We start from the raw sequence: 18,038 nt of genomic DNA, 5'->3' as shown, positions 1-18,038 counted from the left end.
CTGTACCAGGCATTGAAATGGATGCTGGGGAATCTTAATTCTTATTTCCGTATCGTCCACACATTTGCTGTGAAGACTATGAAACTCCATCTTTGCCTCATGCTGGATCATATCTTCCACAGTGTGGCCAAGGCTACAGTTTTGTCCAAGTGAAGATCTCTGAAAAATTAAGAGAACTTCTCAGCCTGCTGGCAATAGCATGGAGCTGTGCCTCTCCCTCCATCTTCCCTGGCATCTTCTCATGAAAAAGCTTTCTTTTTAATACATGTGCTTATTAAAGGAGACAAGAAGAAGATCACAGCAGAGCCAGCTTTTTAGACTACACAGCATGAGGTAGAAGCCACTCACTGCACCTCAGCTTCATATTAACGTGTCACAGAACTTTGTCTGCAGGGTCTATTGTTATACCTGAGTTGCCACATTTCTAATCTGAAGATTTTTGATGGCGATTGCCAGGAACTGAGAGGAAAACGAGTAGTGGATGCAAGCAGTGTGACAAAGTTATCGACTTTATTTTCTGAAGGGCTGTCTGTGAGGATTGCTCCCTGGGTGTGCAGTGGATGAGAACCACTTCCATGTTGGCTATGTCTGAGGCTTAAAATCATCAAACTGGGCATCCTCTCTGTCACAGAATGAGAGAGCAATGGGTTGTCCTAGTCTCAGCATTATTTGCACAGGGAGGGAAAGTGCTTCGGAAGGACTGTTGTCAGAGACGTTTCTAATACCCAGCACTAAGCCAATGACTTTGGAAACTGGGTTCTAGGGACCCACATGGATCATGTAAGTGATAATAGCATCTGTTATTGCTGCATTTTAACGAACGTGATTTTATTTTCTCACATAAACCTGTGATTAAGGCAGGCATGGATAATGCCAGTTTACAGATGAACCCAAACCAGAGATGTGAGTTGTTCAGTGCTTCAGCCAACCTCAGTGAGGAGAGCCCTGAGAAGGCCTGGATATCTGAGGTTTTCCGGGAGATTGAGGACTCCAGCCTTTACAGAGCATCATGCGAGGCGGAGAGAGTCTAACTGTTAAAATCCATGTTCCACATTCCCGAAAAATGTTCACAAGTCGAGGCTCATCCAGATTCTCAAGGAAAAAGGATTTAGATTCAGGACTTCTTTGTTGTTTCTGCTACTGGTTTAATTAGAAATAGATGTGGCAAATGCCAAGTGTTTTTAAAAAACGGTAGCAGCAGAACAATGGCTGGTCTTATGCTCCCCATACCTGTACCCTTCCAGGTTTAGCCTCTCACACAGTGGTGTACATAACTCTGAAGCTTTTAACATGTCTCAAAGGTTATTTCATGTTTCTGTACAGATACCACTCTTTACTAAGATTGGCTTTATTCATACATTGCTTATTCTACTGAAGAGATGTGGTGTGATCTACTTGTGATCGTAGGTTTCGTAACAATGCAAAACCCGGGATGATTTATAAGTCTTTATAAGAATGAAAACTTAACTCTGGAAGAAGGAAAAAAAATCAAACATCAAGTAATGTAAGTACTATCTAGGGCTTGAGTATTTGACATTTAGTAATTTAAGGAATTTAGTAATTTAAGTTGAACTCCTGTCAGCTTGAATGAGAGCCCTTCTTGTGAATTTTGTGATTATGGCCAAACCCATGTGTGGAAATTTACATTTTGAATTTGTGTTTCCTGTAGAAAGAGTGTGAATATACTTATGATTACTGAACTGCAGAGTTTAAAAGGGGAAAATTCTTCCCAAACTGAATGCAGGAGAATCTATTAATGCACATCTAAGCTCTGTTTTTATCACTTGATCCAGTTTGCTCTCTGTAAGTCTTCAGATAGATGCTCTTTTCCTTATTTTTTTTTGGGGGGGGAACTGTTTATCATGAAGAAAATAATCCTCTTGCCATCTGTTGTAAATATTCTCCTAGTTTTGTTAAATTCAATATGGTTTATATTATTTTCCACATAAATTTAAAATTGTATGCATGTGAAATCTAACTACTTATTGTCTTAGAAAATATTTCTTCAGTGATTATCACTTCTTTCTAATGTTTTAAATTATTTTCATTTAAATCTTTAATCTACAGCAAATAGTTTGTTGTAGGGAGTATGACAAAGATTTGCTAATTTTCCTAGACAAATACAGTTTTTTTTTCAAGTGCACATCATGAAATGATCACTTTTTCTTTATCCCATCTTATAAATAAACCAGAGTTTATTGAATTAGAATACTGACACATTCTCATAAGCATTTGAGTCTATTTCTATATTCTTAACTCTATTCAATTTTATATCAATTTTTTATTACCACCTTAACCCTAAAGCAGCTTTACAATTTACAAATTACATTTACTCATTATGTACTTGGATGCTGATTGCTAAAACATTTACCTTTATGTTTTCTATAAAGTTGCTAAATGTTTCATGTCTCCCTGGGGAGAGATGGCATGTTACTCATCATTATCATTAACTTTTTAAATACCTTGAATTGTCAAGGTACAAAGGGGTTAGCTCTTCACCTCAAGCAGCTTTTGGCATCTAGACTAGGAAGGATTACAGGGTATAACAGTAATGGGTCAGTCAATTCTGTGGTTTGAATGCAAATGCCACACTGATTTCCTATGTTGAAACTTAACCTTTGTTCTTATTATTTTGGTCTATCATGCATTGGTGAAAATGCCAAAAACAAACACCTTAAGGGAGGAAAGATTTATGTAGACTTACAGGTTTAGACAAAACAAAAACAAAAACAAAAACAAAAAAAATGGAGACTTACAGGTTTAGAGGGCTTAGTTCATTGTTGTTTGGCCCCAAGTGCTTGGGTAGAATACCAAGCTGGCAGGGATAAGTAACAGAAGAGAATGTTCACACACAGAGAGGGACACAGAAACAGGCAGAGCAAGATGTGCCTTTCAAAGAATCTCCTCTGGTGACCTGCTTCCTGTATCTCAGCCCTGTCTAGTTTTCAGACTCTCTCCTAAAATAACATCCCTAGCAGGGGACCAAAGTCCCAACAAATGGCCTCTTCTGGAGGACTCTTCATAGATGTAAGTTAAGCGTGTTCAAGGTTATGTTAAGAGTCAGGTTCTGTGGGAGATGCTGTTAGGCCACAAGGTGTCAGCTTTTATGAGAGAATGGCTTTCCTGGCTCTTTATGTAAAAACAAAAAAAAGTGCTATTTTGAAGCAGAGAGTAAATCCTTGCTAGACACAAAATCTGTTGGTGCCCTGATCTTGGAATGCTTAGATTTTTTTCGAGCTTCTAAATTGTGAGAAATATTTTTTATAGTTTATAAATTATTCAGCCTAAGGTATTTCCATAGAACAGCAGGAGTTGACAAATGCTGTTAGGATTTGACATCTTTAGTGAGTTTTCCTAGTCAAGAGTAAGGGTTTTAAATTTAGGCAAATCTTCCATTAAGTTCTTCTCTTTAATTTTTAAAACTTGTTATTCGTAGAAAATGTATGCAAAAAAGAGAACAATGATAAAAATTAATTCAGCACCAAGTGAACATATCAGGAATTCAAGGCCCATATCTAAACGTAATAAAAGCAATTTACTGCAAATCAACATCCAATATCAAATTAAATGGAGAGATACTTGAAGCAATCCCACAAAAATCAGGGACAAGACAAGGATATCTATTCTCCCCATATCTATTTAATAAAGTACTCGAAGTTCTACCTAGAACAATACCTAGTTCTACCTAGAACAACTCAGATGTCTTCTACCAGGAAAACAAACAACCTTATCAGGTTTCCTGCTGAGAGAGGCTGTTTCTGTTATCTTGTCTTCCAGTCATAGCTCCTTACCCTCTTGTCTGTGAGAGTCATCAAATGATGGGGAATAATTATAGTTGGCTAATTTTCATTCTTACATCAGATCTCCATGTTGTGTATGTGCTACAATAATTCAACAATTTTACGATTGCACTTTTTAGGTTTTTTTTTTTTCCCAGTTTGGGTTGATATACGCACAACCAAGTATGGGCCACACACACCCGAGTGTGAGCACATGCTCTATACATTTTGGTGTGCATTTAGGAGTGAAATTCCTGGGGAGGAGGTGGGGCATAAACTGGGTAGATGACTGAGACTATATTGCCTGCTTTTGACTTACCAACAAAGCATGGGTTCTCATCGCTTACATCAACAGCCGACATTGTGTGACTTCTTGCCTATTTTCCCTTATTCACAGAGTTTATAAGACTATTAACTGTATTTCTGTCAAGATTATCTTTACAGGTTTTTATTGCTATTACAAATGAGATACATTCTACTATCAAGATTTCTAATGCCACCCCCCCCAGGATATATTTAGACTTTTATAGGATGCAGATCTCCTTAAGCCCCCTTTCTTTTGTCCATTGAAGTCACACTCTTTCACTTTGCTATTCCCAATTTACAAAAACCAGTCTTGCAAGCAGTGGCCAACATTTGTCTTGTTCAAATTTAACCTCAGTATTTTTCTCACCTGTGGAGTTGCCTCAATGTAAATACTGGTCATGTAAATACGGATATGCTCTGAAGGGTACAGTATCAGATTCATATTGCTAGTGGTTCCAGACACAGTGAGGGGTCTGGCCTTTTACCCCAAAGACTTCTCATTACACTAAGGTCAATTCTAAACTCTCTCAAAGTTGCATGCTCCAGGCTCTGGGATATATTTTATTTTTTAGCAGAGAAAACAACCTCCCCTTTGCTTTGTTACTTGGTGTCAGAGCAAAGTACACTTGATTGCTTGAAAATTCCTTTCCCACCTTTAAACTCATGACAATAATGGTGTTTGGACCACAAAACCCAGAGCATGTCATAGCATACCTCCTGCTAACTTCTTTCAGCCTAGGCTTGTTTACTGGCACAATTCTTGGGAATTATGTCTTATAGATTAAATCACAAGTCTCACCCACAAACTTATGTTTTGAATACTGACTCTCAAGCTCTTGAAACTATTTTGAGGGCAGTGGGGCCTTAAAAAGGAATACCTGAAGGAGTGGGTTGGCCACTAGGGGTGGGTCTTTGAAGGGTATACTTGGTCTTGGTTATGGCCTGTGTGTCTTCTTGCTTCTTTCTTGCCTGAGGTAAATGAACTTCTACACCATGCTCTAGACACCACGGACAGAGTCACTTCCACTATGCTATCCCCACCAGAGCTTACCAAAATGTTTATCAGTAGTACTTTCACATTTACTGTGCCCCAAAACACCCCACATAAATAAGTGATGGAGGTCTATTTTGGTTCATGGTTTTAGAGGATTACAGCCCATCAGTTTGAGGAAGCCACTCTTGTCTATGGCAGTGGGAGATGTGGTACAGAAATTTTTACATGGAGGTGGATCAAGAAGAAAAGTGAAATGAGGCAGGATGCAGGACATGGTATAATCTTCAAAGGCCTCCACCAAGCCCTCTTGTGAAAGCATCTACAGCTTTCCAAATAGAACCAAAACCAGAAAACAAGTACCCAGAACATGAGTTTATGGGGGTGTATTTCAGATTCAAACCCACAAACCAGGGATTGACTTTGACTCTACCAATCTGTTTAGGATCCATCTCTGTTTCTTGACTCGTGTTCCCACTGTCGGATGCCAAACATTTGATTTCTTGGGTATGTTTGCTTTTTCCTATCATTTTTGCATTGTGGGTGTTGGTCTTGTGTAACTATGGGCCTTTCAGGGCTCACCCCATTTCCCAAGTAATGACACAGAGCGTATATTTATTTATAAGCTTTTGGCTTTAGCATTAGTTCCTACTAGGTCATAACTCAATTATCCTGTTTATGTTAATCTAAGTTCTGCCATATGGTTGGTTAGTTACACCACCTTCCTTGCCAGCTTGCTTCTTTCTCCTTCTGGTTGGCTGAATCTCCTGTGCCTGTCTCCTTCCCAGAGTTCTGCTCTCTCCGATGTTTCATCTTACTATTCTGCTTTTCGCTATAGGCCATTGGCTTTTTTTTTTTTAATATTTTTATTACATATTTTCCTCAATTACATTTCCAATACTACCCCAAAAGTCCCCCATAGCGCCCCCCACTTCCCTACCCACCCATTCCCATTCTTTTGGCCCTGGCATTCCCCTATATTGGGGCATATAAAGTTTGCAAGTCCAATGGGCCTCTCTTTCCATTGATGGCCGACTAGGCCATCTTTCGATACATATGCAGCTAGAGACAAGAGCTCCAGGGTTCTGGTTAGTACATCATGTTGTTCCAACAATAGGGTTGCAGATCCCTTTAGCTCCTTGGGTACTTTCTCTAGCTTCTCCATTGGGAGCCCTGTGATACATCCAATAGCTGACTGTGAACATCCACTCCTGTGTTTGCTAGGCCCCGGCATCGTCTCACAAGAGACAGCTATATTTGGGTCCTTTCAGCAAGATCTTGCTAGTGTATGCAATGGTGTCAGCGTTTAGAAGCTGATTATGAGACGGATCCCTGGATACAGCAGTCTCTAAATGGTCCATCCTTTCATCACAGCTACGAACTTTGTCTCTGTAACTCCTTCCCTGGGTGTTTTGTTCCCAATTCTAAGAAGGTGCACAGTGTCCACACTTTGGTCTTCATTCTTCTTGAGTTTCATGCGTTTATCAAATTGTATCTTATATCTTGGGTATCCTAAGTTTTGGGCTAATATCCACTTATCAATGAATACATATTGTGTGAGTTCTTTTGTGATTGTGTTACTTCACTCAAGATGATGCCCTCCAGGTCCATCCATTTGGCTAGGAATTTCATAAATTCATTCTTTTTAATAGCTGAGTAGTACTCCATTGTGTAAATGTACCATAATTTCTGTATCCATTCCTCTGTTGAGGGACATCTGGGTTCTTTCCAGCTTCTGGCTATTATAAATAGGGCTGCTATGAACATAGTGGAGCATGTGTCCTTTTTACCGGTTGGGACATCTTCTGGATATATGCCCAGGAGAGGTATTGCTGGATCCTCCGGTAGTACTATGTCCAATTTTCTGAGGAACCGCCAGACTGATTTCCAGAGTGGTTGTACAAGCTTGCAATCCCACCAACAATGGAGGAGTGTTCCTCTTTCTCCACATCCTCGCCAGCAACTGCTGTCACCTGAATTTTTGATCTTAGCCATTCTGACTGGTGTGAGGTGGAATCTCAGGGTTGTTTTGATTTGCATTTCCCTGATGATTAAGGATGTTGAACATTTTTTCAGGTGCTTCTCTGCCATTCGGTATTCCTCAGGTGAGAATTCTTTGTTCAGTTCTGAGCCCCATTTTTTAATGGGGTTATTTGACTTTCTGGAGTCCACCTTCTTGAGTTCTTTATATATATTGGATATTAGTCCCTTATCTGATTTAGGATAGGTGAAGATCCTTTCCCAATCTGTTGGTGGTTTTTTTGTCTTATTGATGGTGTCTTTAGCCTTGCAGAAGCTTTGTAGTTTCATGAGGTCCCACTTGTCAATTCTCGATCTTACAGCACAAGCCATTACTGTTCTATTCAGGAATTTTTCCCCTGTGCCCATATCTTCAAGGCTTTTCCCCACTTTCTCCTCTATAAGTTTCAGTGTCTCTGGTTTTATGTGAAGTTCCTTGATCCACTTAGACTTGACCTTAGTACAAGGAGATAGGAATGGATCGATTCGCATTCTTCTACATGTTAACAACCAGTTGTGCCAGCACCATTTGTTGAAAATGCTGTCTTTCTTCCACTGGATGTTTTTAGCTCCCTTGTCGAAGATCAAGTGACCGTAGGTGTGTGGGTTCATTTCTGGGTCTTCAATTCTATTCCATTGGTCTATTTGTCTGTCACTATACCAGTACCATGCAGTTTTTATCACAATTGCTCTGTAGTAGAGCTTTAGGTCCGGCATGGTGATTCCACCAGAGGTTCTTTTATCCTTGAGAAGAGTTTTTGCTATCCTAGGTTTTTTGTTATTCCAGATGAATTTGCAGATTGCACTTTCTAATTCGTTGAAGAATTGATTTGGAATTTTGATGGGGATTGCATTGAATCTGTAGATTGCTTTTGGCAAGATAGCCATTTTTACAATGTTGATCCTGCCAATCCATGAGCATGGGAGATCTTTCCATCTTCTGAGATCTTCTATAATTTCTTTCTTCAGAGACTTGAAGTTTTTATTATACAGATCTTTCATTTCCTTAGTTAGAGTCACGCCAAGATATTTTATATTATTTGTGACTATTGAGAAGGGTGTTGTTTCCCTAATTTCTTTCTCAGCCTGTTTATTCTTTGTGTAGAGAAAGGCCATTGATTTGTTTGAGTTAATTTTATATCCAGCTACTTCACCGAAGCTGTTTATCAGGCTTAGGAGTTCTCTGGTGGAATTTTTAGGGTCACTTATATATACTATCATATCATCTGCAAAAAGTGATATTTTGACTTCATCTTTTCCAATTTGTATCCCTTTGATCGCCTTTTGTTGTCGAATTGCTCTGGCTAGGACTTCAAGTACAATGTTGAATAGGTATGGAGAAAGTGGACAGCCTTGTCTAGTCCCTGATTTTAGAGGGATTGCTTCAAGCTTCTCACCATTTACTTTGATGTTGGCTACTGGTTTGCTGTAGATTGCTTTTATCATGTTTAGGTATGGGCCTTGAATTCCTGATCTTTCTAAGACTTTTATCATGAATGGGTGTTGGATCTTGTCAAATGCTTTTTCCGCATCTAAGGAGATGACCATGTGGTTTTTGTCTTTGAGTTTGTTTATAAACTGGATTACGTTGATGGATTTCCATATATTGAACCATCCCTGCATCCCTGGGATGAAACCTACTTGGTCAGGATGGATGATTGTTTTGATGTGTTCTTGGATTCGGTTAGCAAGAACTTTATTGAGGATTTTTGCATCAATATTCATAAGGGATATTGGTCTGAAGTTTTCTATCTTTGTTGGGTCTTTTTGTGGTTTAGGTATCAGAGTAATTGTGGCTTCATAGAATGAGTTGGGTAGAGTACCTTCTGTTTCTATTTTGTGGAATAGTTTGTGAAGAACTGGGATTAGATCTTCTTTGAAGGTCTGATAGAACTCTGCACTAAACCCATCTGGTCCTGGGCTTTTTTTAGTTGGGAGACTATTAATGACTGCTTCTATTTCTTTGGGGGATATAGGGCTGTTTAGATCATTAACCTGATCTTGATTCAACTTTGGTACCTGGTATCTGTCTAGGAACTTCTCCATTTCATCCAGGTTCTCCAGTTTTGTTGAGTATAGCCTTTGGTAGAAGGATCTGATGGTGTTTTGGATGTCTTCAGGATCTGTTGTTATGTCTCCTTTTTCATTTCTGATTTTGTTAATTAGGATGCTTTCCCTGTGCCCTCTAGTGAGTCTGGCTAAGGGTTTATCTATCTTGTTGATTTTCTCAAAGAACCAGCTCCTTGATTGGTTGATTCTTTGAATAGTTTTTCTTGTTTCCACTTGGTTGATTTCACCCCAGAGTTTGATTATTTCCTGCCATCTACTCCTCTTGGGTGAATTTGCTTCCTTTTGTTCTAGTGCTTTTAGTTGTGTTGTCAAGCTGCTAATGTGTGCTCTCTCTAGTTTCCTTTTGGAGGCACTCAGAGCTATGAGTTTTCCTCTTAAAAATGCTTTCATTGCGTCCCATAAGTTTGGGTATGTTGTGGCTTCATTTTCATTGAACTCTAAAAAGTCCTTAATTTCTTTCTTTATTCCTTCCTTGACCAAGGTATCATTGAGAAGAGTGTTGTTCAGTTTCCACGTGAAGGTTGGCTTTCTATTATTTATTTTGTTATTGAAGATCAGCCTTAGTCCATGGTGATCTGATAGGATGCATGGGACAATTTCAATATTTTTATATCTGTTGAGGCCTGTTTTGTGACCAATTATGTGGTCAATTTTGGAGAAGGTACCATGAGGTGCTGAGAAGAAGGTATATCCTTTTGTTTTAGGATAGAATGTTCTGTAGATATCTGCCAGATCCATTTGATTCATAATTTCTCTTAGTTTCACTGTGTCCCTGTTTAGTTTCTGTTTCCATGATCTGTCCATTGGTGAAAGTGGTGTGTTGAAGTCTCCCACTATTATTGTATGAGGTGCAATGTGTGCTTTGAGATTTACTAAAGTTTCTTTAATGAATGTGGCTGCCTTTGTATTTGGAGCATAGATATTCAGGATTGATAGTTCCTCTTGGAGGATTTTACCTTTGATGAGTATGAAGTGTCCCTCCCTGTCTTTTTTAATGACTTTGGGTTGGAAGTCAATCTTATCAGATATTAGAATGGCTACTCCAGCTTGTTTCTTCATGCCATTTGCTTGGAAAATTGTTTTCCAGCCTTTCATTCTGAGGTAGTGTCTATCCTTTTCTCTGAGATGAGTTTCCTGTAAGCAGCAAAATGTTGGGTCTTGTTTGTGTAGCCAGTTTGTTAGTCTATGTCTTTTTATCGGGGAGTTGAGTCCATTGATATTAAGAGATATTAAGGAAAAGTAATTGTTGTTTCCTGTTATTTTTGATTTTAAAGTTGGCATTTTGTTCTTGTGGCTGTCTTCTTTTAGGTTTGTTGAGGGATTACCTTCTTGTTGTTTCTAGGGCGTGGTTCCTGTCCTTGTATTGGTTTTTTTCTGTTATTATCCTTTGAAGGGCTGGATTCGTGGAGAGATAATGTGTGAATTTGGTTTTGTCGTGGAATACTTTGGTTTCTCCATCTATGTTAATTGAGAGTTTGGCTGGGTATAGTAGCCTGGGCTGGAATTTGTGTTCTTTTAGTGTCTGTATAACATCTGTCCAGGATCTTCTGGCTTTCATAGTCTCTGGTGAAAAGTCTGGTGTAATTCTGATAGGCTTGCCTTTATATGTTACTTGGCCTTTTTCTCTTACTGCTTTTAGTATTCTATCTTTATTTAGAGCATTTGTTGCTCTGATTATTATGTGTCGGGAGGTATTTCTTTTCTGGTCCAGTCTATTTGGAGTTCTGTAGGCTTCTTGTATGTTCATGGGCATCTCTTTCTTTAGATTTGGGAAGTTTTCTTCTATAATTTTGTTGAAGATGTTTGCTGGTCCTTTGAGTTGAAAATCTTCATTCTCATCCACTCCTATTATCCGTAGGTTTGGTCTTCTCATTATGTCCTGTATTTCTTGGATGTTTTGAGTTAGGATCTTTTTGCATTTTACATTTTCCTTGATTGTTGTGCCGATGTTCTCTATGGAATCTTCTGCACCTGAGATTCTCTCTTCCATCTCTTGTATTCTGTTGCTGATGCTCGTATCTATGGTTCCAGATTTCTTTCCTAGGGTTTCTATCTCCAGTGTTGCCTCATTTTGGGTTTTCTTTATTGTGTCTACTTCCCTTTTTAGGTCTAGTATGGTTTTGTTCATTTCCATCATCTGTTTGGATGTGTTTTCCTGTTTTTCTGTAAGGACTTCTACCTGTTTGATTATGTTATCATGTTTTTCTTTAAGGATTTGTAACTCTTTAGCAGTGTTCTCCTGCAATTCTTTAAGGGATTTTTGTGCTTCCTCTTTATTGTCTTCTGCCTTTTTATCAGTGTTCTCCTGCATTTCTTTAAGTGTGTTATTAAAGTCCTTCTTGAAGTCCTCTATCATCATCAGGAGATATGCTTTTAAATCCGTGTCTAGCTTTTCCGGTGTGTTGGGGTGCCCTGGACTGGGCGAAGTGGGCGTGCTGGGTTCTGATGATGGTGAGTGTTCTTGGTTCCTGTTAGTAAGATTATTACGTTTACCTTTCGCCATCTGGTAATCTCTGGGGTTAGTTGTTATCGTTGTCACTATTTAAAGATTGGAGCAGAAGCTGTGTTCCACTCACCAGCAGTCTCTAAATCCTGCGGCGGGGGTCGTGGGTAGCTGACGGTACCCTGGTGTTGGTCCAGCCGGAAGAGGCCTGTGGTCCTACTCAGGCCGTTTTTCTGCTTCCCTAACTAATGCAGTCTCTGGTCCCGCGTGCAATTGGATTGGAGCAGAAGCTGTGTTCCACTCTCCAGAAGTCTTAAGATCCTGTGGTGGGTGTTGTGGGTAGCTGGTGAGTGTCAGCCGACCCTGCGCCCCAGCTGCCCCGTTGCTTTTCTGACCGGAAGAGGGTTGTGGCCCTATGTAGGCCGAATTTCTCTCTCCCCAACCAGAGCAGTCTCAGGTCCCGCGTGATTGGACTGGAGCAGAAGCTGTGTTCCACTCACCAGCAGTCCCAAAATCCTGCGGCGGGGGTCGTGGGTAGCTGGCGGGTGTCAGGCAACCCTGCGCTCCCGCTACCCCGGCGCTGATCTGGCCGGATGAGGCCTGTGGTCCTACTCAGGCCGGTTTTCTGCGCTCCCGCTACCCCGGCGCTGATCCAGCCGGATGAGGCCTGTGGTCCTACTCAGGCCAGTTTCTGCTTCCCTAACTAATGCAGTCTCAGGTCCTGCGCAATTGGATTGGAGCAGAAGCTGTGCTCCACTCACCAGAAGTCTTAAGATCCTGTGGCGGGTGTTGTGGGTAGCTGGCGAGTGTCAGCAGACCCTGCGCCCCAGCTGCCCAGGTGCTTTTCTGACCGGAAGAGGGTTGTGGCCCTATGTAGGCCGGATTTCTCTCTCCCCAACCGGAGCAGTCTCAGGTCCTGCGTGATTGGACTGGAGCAGAAGCTGTGTTCCACTCACCAGCAGTCCCAAAATCCTGAGGCGGGGGTCGTGGGTAGCTGGCGGGTGTCAGGCAACCCTGCGCTCCCGCTACCCCGGCGCTGATCCGGCTGGATGAGGCCTGTGGTCCTACTCAGGCCGGTTTTCTGCTTCCCTAACTAATGCAGTCTCAGGTCCCGCGCAATTGGATTGGAGCAGAAGCTGTGTTCCACTCACCAGCAGTCCCAAAATCCTGCGGCGGGGGTCGTGGGTAGCTGGCGGGTGTCAGGCAACCCTGTGCTCCTGCTACCCGGGCGCTGATCCAGCCGGATGAGGCCTGTGGTCCTACTCAGGCCGGTTTTCTGCTTCCCTAACTAATCGCCATTGGCTTTTTATTTTAACCAATGAGAAGGTGATGGAGAACTTTGTTTACAAAATACTAAGGCAGGAGATGCTTAACAATACCAAATCCCAAAGACCAGCCTGTAATCAGATTTCTGCTATTTCAGAAATGAGCATTTGAACAGTACAAGGATACTCTTTATCCAGTGCAAAAAACATTAATCTAACATGTCTATGTTGGTGTGATTGTGTGTGTGTCTACATGTGTAGACCAGAGGTTGATATAGGTAATTTTCCCAACTTCATTTTTTATTGATTATTTTATTTATTTACATTTCAAATGTTGCTCCTCTTCCAGGTCTCCCCTCCACAACTCTGTCATCTCCTCCCCCTCCCCTTTGCCTCTAAGAGGTTGCTCCTCCATCCACCCACCCACACTTGCCTCACTACTCTAGCATCCCCCTACCCTGGGGCATCAATCCTCCACAGAACCAAGGTTCCTCCCTCTCATTGATAACAGATAAAGCCATCCTCTGCTACTTATGCATCTGGAGTCATGGATTCCTCCATGTATACTCCTTGGTTGGTGGGTTAGTCTCTGGGAGCTCTGGGTGGTCTGGTTAGTTGATATTGTTGTTCTTCCTATGGGGTTGCAATTCCCTTCATCTTTTTCTTTTCTTTCCCTAACTCCTCCATTGGGGTCCCTGGGCTCAGTCCAAAGATTGGTTGTGAGTATCTGCATCTGTATTGGTCAGGTGTTGGCAGTGAGTTTCTGCATCTATATTGGTCAAGTGCTGGCAGAGTCTCTCAGGGGACATCTCTACCAGGATCCCCTCAGCAAGGGCTTTTTGGCATCAGCAATAGTGTCTCGGTTTGGTGTCTGCAGATGGGATGGATCTCTAGGTGGGGCAGTCTCCTTTCCTTCAGTCTCTGCTCTACTTTTTGTCCATCAGACAGAAACAATTCTGGGTTAAAATTTTTGAGATGGGTAGGTGGCCCCATCCCTCTACAGGGGGCCATGACTATCTACTAGAGGTGTTCTCTACAGGTTCTATCTCCCCTTTATTGGGTATTTCGGTTAATGTCATCCCAGTTGGGTCCTGGGAACCTCTTGATTCCCTGGCATCTGGAAATTTCTAGTGACTTTCCTCAGCCCCGCCCCCTGCTACATATTTCTATTCATTTTCCTGACCCTCTGTACTTCTCCCCATCTCCTTTCACACCTGGTTCCGCTCCTCATTTTTCCTCTCCCTCCTTGCTCCCTCCCTCCGTCTACCCCCCATGATTATTTTGTTCTCCGTTTTAAGTAGGATTGAGACATCCATACTTTGGTCTTCCTTCTTGTTATGTTTAATATTGTATGTGAGTTGTATGAGACAAGCTTTCAGCTGATCCTGAGGTCAGTCAGACTAGCTGGCTCCTGGGAACTATATGAATCTGCCTCCCCAGCACTGGACTTAAGGCTGTGTACTGCCATGCACAGCTTTTCCATGGATGCAGTGAATCCAAACTCAAGTCCACTCAGTGGTAGAAAAAGCACTTTACGGACTGAATCATCTTGCCAGCCCTCACATTTTGATCATGTCCATTTGTTTCAAGTATTGAAATGAGTATGAAGTCATTTTTGGTATTGAATATGTCCTATGCAATGTTTGAGACATACCAATACATACTTAAAATGATTTGTTATAGATCTGAAATCCAAGTTTATCTGGGTAGCCTGGGTTTTTCTATTCATAATCTGGCAACTCTACTTGGGAAACTGGAAAAGCACTCATCCTTAAGGTTCATCATCTATCTTCATGTGTAAACATTTTAACTGAATTGATCAATGGTGAGTCTTCTGCCAAGTATTTACATTAAAAATCTACAGGTACAATTAGTGTGTGGCCAGAGTTTAAAACTACTTGGTGAATAAGTTAGAGCTGATATCATCCATCCATCCATCCATCCATCCATCCATCCATCCATCCATCCATCCATCTATCTAACACCTGAGTGCCAATCACAAGCCAAACATCTGACTGCCGAAGCTTTAGTTTCCTGAGCATATTCTGTATAAACCGATACAGCAATTTAGAAAAATTAATGCCCTCCACCCAAAATCAGGAAAGATGTCCATACTGTGGCAGATGAGACAAAATGCAAATCATACTTCAGTGGTTCCTAAAATCTTCTAATCATATTTAATTTTATTTAATTGCTTACATAGAGATGACAGTATATTGATTGATTTTTTTTTTTTATTTTTGGTTTTTCCAGACAGGATTTCTCTGTGTAGCCCTGGCTGTCCTGGAACTCACTATGTAGACCAGGATGGCCTCGAACTCAGAAATCCGCCTGCCTCTGCCTCCCAAGTGCTGGGATTAAAGGCGTGCTATATATTGATGGATCAAAAGAACACATGCTGTGCTGTGTTTGTTCTGAGCAAAGCCAGTCTTATATTTTACAGTGATTAATGCAAAGTAATTATGCTTAGAGCAATTTGTCAATTAAGCATTTTATTCCTAAACTATTATTTGATATAGTATGTAAATGATCATCTGTCACCTTTCCAGCTAGGGAGAATGAATCCTGAGTTTGAGCAACCTGTTCTCTGGTGCTCACTGTGGAAATAGAGCTAGAGTTTATTACAGTAAATTAAGGAAGAAAGCACACATTTCATTCAATGATCAGGTAACTCTTCAAATTTCCCAGGGCCTCTTCAAAGATTTCTTGTAAATTTATTACCACCCACAAATAATGCAACAGGTATTTCTTAGTCAAAGTAAATATTTTGTTTCACTTTCTGGTGTGCTATAGTAAAAGCATTGAAAAACTTATGAGTAGATTCACAAGACATGTACCATGTCTCTGTCCTGTGATATAACATCAACATCATTTTCTGGAATTAAATACTTGTTTTACTGTGGAAAAGATGTATATTTAAGAGAACTATAGATTTTAGTTTTAAAAACTTCATTATGTTTAATTCTTACGGAATGTAGTGTATGAAGTATATATGGCCCAGAATCTAATGTCTGCTTTTCACAATCCCTACCTCCCAGGACAGGAAAGTTAGATTTAAGATATTTGAATACGTGAGACTATAAAAAAAGATAATTCTATAATAAAAAGATTACTTTTGTTCTATACATATTAGAGGTTCGATTCTGCAGTCACATAGTTTTCTGGGACAAGATACTATTTATTTTTTTGCATACATACAATAGTAAAAATAGTATATCCAGAAATCTGTTAAGACTTTAGCAGAGTAAGGAGCTTTGTTGATGAAATTTCAGTAAATCCATTGGCCCTGGAAGGGTATAGCTCAGCAGTAAAATGTTTATTGAGTACATGTGAGACCCTGAGTTTGATCTTAAGCAATCCCCAATATACTATTAATACAACATAAAGGTATGTAACAATAGGAGAACAAAATATTTCTTATGGCCATTGCTATTTCTTTCCATTTCAACACTCGAATTTCTTTAGGACTGAGTCTCTTTAGGTGTGAGTAAGCCAGGTGGGTAAATAAGAAGCCTTGTGCTAGTTCTTCGTTGACTAGCCATACCCAGTAGGAACTGCTTTAATCATGAAGAGGGTAATCCTTCATGATTTAATCATGAATAGTAATTTTGCTATTATTCTTTGGATACATGTATATAAATCAGAATGCATCTGTCAACTATCTAGAAGTGGCTCTCTTTATATTGCCATTATTGTTTATAATTCTGCAATATAGCAAGAGTTACCAGAAAACTTTGGCAGATACCACCCATTGCTTTCTGGAGAGAGTGTGTGTGTGTGTGTGTGTTTAGACCAGAGGTTAACATTTTCTATTATTCCTTAAGAGACACTGTCCTCATATTTTGAGACAGGATTCCTCAAAGGGACCTGGAGGTTACCAGTTGGGTTAGATTGGCTTGCCAGGGAGGCCTAGGGGTTGTCTTGTCTTTGGGTCTTGTAGCTGAGATTTCAAATACACCATCGTGCAGTTTAATCTGTGGGTTCTGTTCATCAACCTTGGGTCACCACACTGTGCACCAAGCACAATACTCATCACACTCCTCCCAACCCTGTATTTCTTTTCTTATTTTATAGTAAAGTAATTCCTTGTTCCTTTCTGCCTCACTGCTTTGTTTGACTTTTGTATATTCCTTGTTGTGGCTTTTGTTATTCTCAGTTTTTCTCCATTCTTTTTAACATACAGCAAGAGTTTGTCTAGTCAGTAAAGTCATAGCTCACTATGGATAATGAGCAAATAGAACCAATCATAGCTCTTCTCTGGAACTGTGATGTTAGTACGGGACTTTTGCTGATACCCACTCTAAGGAGGTTAGATGACCCGTTTCATCTTTCTAAGAACACCACAAGAAAGATGGCATTACTATTCTTGTCTTAATTGTGAAAAAACTGAGGGGAGAAGATAGTAAATAGCTTGCTTACAATTGTGCAATTTAAAGAGAGAATTTGAGCCCATGTAATCTCACTCTGGGAAGGATGGTCTTAACTGTTCCAGCAGAGCCATCTTCTAGAGGAACCCAGGGCTGAGGGCACTGCAATATAGGCCCTGTAATATAGTTGCACTGCAGACTCTTGGGCCTCACGGCACTGAGCATAAACTGAGGCACAGCAATCTTGCACAGGTCATATATCAGATCTATCCTTCATGCCACCTATGTCAAAGTGACTTTTCACTTGACCACAGACCAAATGGAATGAGGTACCCTGGTCATTTGGCCTAAAGGGAACCGACATTTTATCTATGCCTTTTCTTTTTTTGTATTTTATTTTTTGTTATATTTCTCAAGATATTGATATTGTCTTTGTTCCCTTGAAGACTTTACACGTGTATATATTTTCAAAAATCATTCCTGACTTATGTCAGGTTCTTGATAAACAGAGCTAATGCTTTAGTTTGGTCTCAAGTATCTTTTTGACACACACACTGCCTGGTTATTTCTTCCTATTGAATTGGAATGCCCCAGAGAAGAAGGTCTGAGAGAAGTGTTAGTGTTCAGATTGGGCAACAGAACTAATTTAGGCAAGCATTTTGAGTCACTCTCCTATATTTATAGAACTCCAAGGGGCCGAGGAGATTGTTCAGTGATTGCAATCTTTGACCTGAGTTCAGATCTCCAGTGTCCACACAGAGGCTGGGTGTGGCTGAGTATGTCTGTATGTCAGTGCCA

This window comes from Mus caroli, unplaced genomic scaffold, assembly GCF_978045245.1.
Source record: "Mus caroli unplaced genomic scaffold, Mus_caroli_1 scaffold_18, whole genome shotgun sequence".
In the NCBI taxonomy this organism is placed as follows: domain Eukaryota; kingdom Metazoa; phylum Chordata; class Mammalia; order Rodentia; family Muridae; genus Mus; species Mus caroli.
This window is presented reverse-complemented; position numbering follows the sequence as displayed.